Source organism: Hesperophylax consimilis, chromosome 12, assembly GCF_061612785.1.
Source record: "Hesperophylax consimilis isolate HC1 chromosome 12, BYU_Hcon_1.0, whole genome shotgun sequence".
Lineage (NCBI taxonomy): Eukaryota > Metazoa > Arthropoda > Insecta > Trichoptera > Limnephilidae > Hesperophylax > Hesperophylax consimilis.
In genome coordinates, this window is record NC_142847.1 from 32,703,160 (window position 1) to 32,710,034 (window position 6,875).

The following is a 6,875-nucleotide window of genomic DNA, read 5'->3' on the forward strand; positions in this document are numbered from 1 at the left end:
ATACCATAGTTCCACAGGCACCGAGATTATAGAGGAACTTGGAGTAAATTGTGGTATTTGCAATCTTGTAAGGCTTTTTTATATCTCTTTAGGTAATTAGCTACACATTAAAAAAAAAACTTTAATTTTTATTTGACGTTTCCAAACACAAAATATATTTTCGTACTACAATTTAAAATACTCTGATATTATATTTTATATCAGAGTCTTCATATTGACTTACCAAAACACCATTACACTATTCTATTTACGTATGTAATACATTTTCAATGATAGAGTTTAATTTTTAGGCTAATAAATCTACCAAATCAATATTTTACTACTGATGTGCTGAACTACTGTGAATGACTGTTCACAAACCAATGTATGTTGAATTAAAGTGGCACGACAATTATATTACAAGATTGTGGAGCTTAGGAAATTCATTTCCAAAATCTTTAAATCAAGTTGTGGTTTGTGCCCAACAGGGCCGGCCCTATGCGGGTGCAATTGGATGCGCCGAATTGCCAAGATGCTGATAATACCTAACCCCTAACAGTTCTAACACATCGCCTTTACTTAATTTTTCATAAAAACGGCACTACACAAAAATACAAATCATCCAAATATTGTTGATTACAGTTGTTGGCACCTAGCATCGTGCTACCTACCTTTATATCCTTTCTAAAATTATTGTGGCCTATCGACCTCTCCTCTCCTCTCCTCTCCTATGCCGACTTTAGTTGATTAAAAATATTCGTCCTGTCAACATCGTTTGATTACGGAGCCCCCTTTATCGACCGTGTCGAAATCAAAGCCATTGTGAGCTCGCGCATGGTGAAATTTGTGAATTGTTGTGAACCAGCGCAAAGAAGAATTGAAAACCGTGGAAGAATAGAAAAGGGTAAGTCGGCATTCCGAACCTTTTCCAATCCTATTGTTCCGCGTTGCGACGGTGCTATATCCGTCCCCAACAACAGTGATAACCTACCTAGGTTTTGACAAGGGGCTCCAAAATTTTACTTGTACCAAACGCTGTTTGGTTCAGGGCCGGCCCTGTACCCAATGTTGTTCTGCGAAATTTGCTTATAGAGTGGAATAATATTGCAGTTCAATTATTTCAAGTTGCCAGAAAAACACAAGAAGTACAACATAGGCGTCATGATCCAAAAGTCAGGTCGATTGTACGTAAATTTCCAATGCAGAACTGTGTTCATCATCATTATGAAATTTTCATTTTGATCAAATGTAATGGTTTATATTAGTGATGCAACGGAAGTGTCTTAACGGAAGCAGAAACGGAAACAGATGTCAAAAGTAAATCTTAGCGGATGCGGAAGCGGAAGCGGAAGCAGAAGCGGAAGTGTTAATACTATGAAGAAAAAGCACAATTTTATATTTTAAGATTTGTTTAATTAAATTTGTATTTTGTACTTTTAGTACTCGAAATTAAACAGTGGTAAATTGTATTTTATAAAAAGTAATTTGGCTGCCTTTTCACCTTTTGAGTCTGTTTCGGTGTTCTTCATATATTAAACCAGCTGCACTAAATAATTGCTCACTGGCTACACTGCTGGGGGGAGCTGGTAAGTATTGGCGAACTATTGGCAACAGATGGGGGTATTTGTGCGCATTTACTTTCCACCACATAAGGGGATCCTCATTGAGAGGTAGTCTCTTCTCTTTCTTGTAATCACAAACATGTGACTTTATCTCTAAATATAAATTGTCACCATCGTCAGTTGTAGAAGAGTTCTCATTCTGGTCTTCATTTACACTTAACATCGATTCCAATATTTGTTTCCAAGTTTGACAGCATCATCTAACTTCTCATACTCTGCAAACTGTTCGGCATGAATCGATTTTAGGTGACTCGTAGTCGTGCGACCTTTTTGCGAATACACTTTTTCACAGAGTTTGCATTTGGCACTTGAGTCATCAATCTCAACGAAATAGTTCCGATTGCACTAAATACAACATTAATAAGTAGAGTAGAATAACAGAAGATTTACTAAACATCACGACTGTCACGAGGTGCGATGATGCGCAGAATGCAAATAAACCCAGTGTTGCCAAAATACATAAACTATAAACAAACCAACTCGTTGTGTCCCCCCCCCTGTCCAGTCGTCCCCGCGCCCCCCGCCTCCGCGCTCCTCGCTGTATTATCCGTTTAGAGTTCTGTTATAAAGTTTGCGGAACCAGAAACGGAAACGGAGGTGAAAAACTTGCAGAACTTCTGCAGAAGCGGAAGCGGAAGCAGAGCTCTGTTGCATCACTAGTTTATATACAATATTAGGAGAGTGAGAGAGAGCACATGCTAAATGGATAGAACCAAAAGGTACTAATTCATCATGGCGCCATCGGTTTCCATACAAATCTACTTGGAAGGCATTTCTAATGTGTATTATCTATTCTGTAAGCTAAAACCTCAAAAAAAATCTAAATTTATTATTATTTTTAAATTCCTTTATCACAATCTCTCATCTGGTTATATATTGCACTACAAAAAATTATGAGACCAAACAGAATAAATAATACGCCCAACTCCAGTAAAATTTTGGTAGCATTTACTTGTGATTGATTTATTTATGATTTACTCATTTACTGGTATTGGCTGGCAAATCTGGCCGCCAGAGGCGCTAGTGTAGCATGCTGCATTCATTCCAGACAATGGCGGCAAATATTAATTGAATTTATGTAGTACTTGGTGGCTTATAGAAGCTGTTAATACAGAACTGAAAGTCGCTTTAATAATTTTTTATGTACAAGCAAAAAACAGTTAGGTTGTATGTAGGTTACCTAATTTAAAACATATGCATGTCTTCGATTTCTGTAATTTTTTAACTAAAGAATTATGTATTTCACATAAAACCAATCAAATGCATGAAAGAAAACCAACTCGCCTCACTAGGAGGCATTAGTGTGGAGTACCGCCATCAGAATGTATGGGGAATGTGCATTATATTTATTATAGAGTTACTGTTATATGTTATAGAATTATTATAATTTATTTAAAACGTTCTCAAAATATCATCGATGTTACTAATATAAACCATTTTAAAGCTCCATTGGATTCTTATTTGGAGAGAAGAAATTATTAACTTATTTCTAATTTAAAACAACTCAATTAAATCAGATTTGTGCGTATCAGCAGAGTTTCCGCCTGCTCACATCTATAGTATTTTTTCTGAGGAACCTGCCGTTGTGCTCAAAGTTTATATACATTACCGACATCTGTTGACTTTTTATAAAAGTGGTTAATACAAATTTAGCCAGTATCGAAACCAATTTTTTGACTTAGAATAAGCATGTGAATGTTTTTTCAAATGTAGAATATATACAACTTTTTAATTTTATTTGTTGTACTCGCTTCGGCAGTACATATACTAAAATTGGAACGATACAGAGAAGATTAGCATGGCCCCTGCGCAAGGATGACACGCAAAATCGTGAAGCGTTCCACATTTTTTGGACCTATTCAATCTTAACATGAGTATGAGTATTTTTTTACATTAAGGCGGTGTCTAGTAATTTATCAATTCGAAATAATGAAAATATTATTACGCAATACGGTAAATATGATGTTCTTAGCCGGAAAAAAAAAAATTATATATTTTTATTAATTATACAGACTTAGCATTTATCAAAATTAAATCAGAAATATGACCTTTTTATGGCCGTCCTTTCGTATTGTTCAAAAAATATTTTAATTTTTGAATATCCTCAAAAAATACCCTGAAGGTTTTTCTTCAAGACTTCGTTCAGAAATAAAAAAAAATAAAAAAATAAGGTTGTGGTATAATTATTTCCTAGGCACTATCTTTAATGTTTTTGTAAATGCGGTTTACTAAACTTTGGTTAAATTTATTCTAAAAAAAGGAACGAGGAATAGTTTCTATTATTTTTGTCCACTTTTTAAAATTATTTTCACATTTTTAAATTACCATTTGTTTAAGAGTTTCGAGTTTATTAAAATAATAAATTATGTTGCCGTAAAGTGGCGACATTAATTCATCTACTACGGCAGAAATTAGAACTGAAGGCTTATTTTTAAATATGTCAACAGATGGCGTTAATCACGGAACGACCCTTGGAATTTTCAACAAAATCTTGCGTGTCATCAGTCAGCGAAGATAATACCTACTTGTATATACGAAGAAGTTTGCCAGTATTTTTTTATAAATTGACGAACGGTCTTGCTGTGCACGTGTTTATACATGTGTTAGTTTTCGACGTGGACATGCGCACACACACTTGTGTATATTATGTAAATATGTTTTGTCATTGATTTTGAGGACAGGCATCAGAGATGTTCATCGAGTTAGGTTGATACGATTCGTCTTTACAATTTTTTATTGTATAAGTAAAATAATATTACATTTATTGTGAGGTGTGCTTAGCTGATTCTTATTTGGTACATGCTATATACGTTCATAATTTTTATTTCAAATTTAATGTACTTTACATACGATTTTTATATATTGAAGTGAAACTTCTTTACGCGCGTTATGCATTTTCGAGGACCGGAGTAAAACCGACTCATGACCGTCAAGTGACTCAAGGCCGATAACGCGACTAATTACCCTCGCAGACGTGCGTGACAAGTTTTTTTTAGTAAAAAACACAGCCGTAAGTGAGTTTTTCAAAATTTGGAAAGGACCAGAAGCAAATTATTTTGGGAAAATAATTTCCTAGAGCGAGTTGTAAAAGCGACCCGTTCTCATGTGACAAATGTCTACCACGTACATATATGTCGGGCGAGCGTTTGGCGTATTTTCCAACTATGCACCGGTGCTGAAAGGACTTTACTACTCTACCATCGCTACTATTTTTCTCAAAAGTGGATTGATTCTCTGGAAGGATTTTTATGTGCGATTTTTATACTTTCCATGATTCGTAGTTCGGCTCGCAAAGGAATACGCAGCATAACAGTTTGCAGGGCAGTCCATTGTAAGAATTATATGCGCGCGGCACGGTTTAGAACGCCAAACGCCATTTGTGACTCCTGTATCCCTGAGTTCCGAGCCGAGAGCGAGCGAGAAGAAAGCGAAGCGTAGTTTTTGGTTTTTGCGCAGTTTGCGGTTTTTTCGTGGCTTGTAACGTAGCCACGTTAACGTAGAAATCCCGCCGGCCTGGAGCAGGCGCACGCGCCCCAACTGCCCTTTTCAAGGCAATCTTTGCAAATTCACTCACGTCGCCCCAACTGCCTTTCTCAGAGCATTCTTGCAAAATACTCAAATATAACTATTTTTTTCTTGTTTCTTTACAGAATAAAATAATTCAAAATGCCTTACCACCGCACACCAAGAGGAACTGCGACATTCAAGCGCAACAAGCCCCTGCCTACGGCATTCCCGGAGGGAGCCACTGGCTGGAGACTTAATCCAGATACGCATGAGCTGGAATTCGTGTATGGATCCTCGCAGACCGGCTCCGGCTCGGCAGCCGGATCACAAAGAGCCTCATCACCAATGGAAGATGAATGGACGAGGGCTACGGCTTCAAAGCGCCCCCATTCCCCTCCTAAGCCCATTTTTCGTCTGGTTCACGAAAATAAATATGAGCCCTTACATAAAGTAAGCGAACCACCACAAGAAATCTCGTCGCCACCGATGAAGAAACGCCCGACGCCACCAGGACCAGTGGCGTCCACAAGCCGAGAACAGGCGCCCATCAGCCGAAGACCTGTGGCCACAACCACTCTTGGGAAGAGTTCACGAGTCCTGCCCATAATCATGACCATAGGGTCAATGATGTACGGCGACATCACGGAAGAAGTGCAGAGGCACATTGGAAGTGCCCACTTCAACTTCCGGTATGCCAAAGGAGGCAAAATCAGCGTTGTGGTGAGCTCAGTAGAAGCCCACAAAAAACTGACAACAGCCCTACGTGGAAAGGAGAAGCCTTTCCACACCTTCACCACAGAAGCGGAAAAACTAAAGAAGACCGTCATCAGGGGACTCCCGAAGTTGTCACCAGGTGACATTATGGAAGACCTTGAGAATCAAGGCTTCCCGGCAAGGACTGTGGTCATGATGACCATCCCGGGAACAGAATACCCGCTTTACCTGGCCCACTTTGGCCAGGAAACAAACATGGGCCACCTGAGAGCCGCAGTGGTCTACCTGTGCCACTGCAGGATTACTATGAGGAAATACAGAAGCAACCACCTCCAACACGGAACACAGATGCCAAAATTTCGGACATAGGTCCAGAAATTGCGCACACGTAGCCCGCTGCGTCAAATGTGAATGACGTCACGCCACACCAGAGTGCCTGAAAACTAACAGAGAAGAGCCGGCCGTCTGCTGCAATTGCGGCGGAGCCCATCCCGCAAACTACGGTAAATGCCCCAACAGGGTGGCATACGTAGCGGCTCTCCAGCGCAGACAGGAGCAATCCAACGCCCAGAGGCGCAAAGAGGCAGAGCCCTGTGCACAGAGACCCAAAACAACATAACACCCCAAAAACAAACAATAAAAATGCTTTTGGCCGTGAGAATCTAAAAACTTACATGAAAGGGTATTGTTATAAGCCCTAGCTAGTTAGAGGATTACGAAAGAATCCATAAAATCAAAAAAAAAAAAAATCCCCGAGTTCCCATAAGTATATATACACGGTGTCCGGAAACTCGTAGTACAAGCGGGAAACTGGAGAATCTACACCACATGGGGAACCCAAAAAAACATAAAGTTTTTTGATTTGAGCATTTTCAAAAAAAAAAAACCAAAAAAAAATATTTTTCGGCTATTTTAGGGTTAAAGTTTTTTCTGGTGTTTAGGGTTGAATAACAGATGTTTTAACCCTGCAGAGCAGAAATATTTTATGATTACACCGGGTTAAATGAAGGGTGATTTCAAAATAATGCTTCAAATCCGAGTTTCTTCATTTGT

At 38.8% G+C, this 6,875-nt stretch overlaps 1 non-coding gene across 1 annotated transcript; it reads left to right on the top strand.

Moving 5' to 3' along the window:
• Positions 1-3,344: 3,344 nt before the first annotated feature.
• Positions 3,345-3,451, top strand: LOC149419514 (U6 spliceosomal RNA). Its single transcript, XR_016302905.1, has one exon. It is a non-coding gene; the product is annotated as a U6 spliceosomal RNA (small nuclear RNA).
• Positions 3,452-6,875: the final 3,424 nt, after the last annotated feature.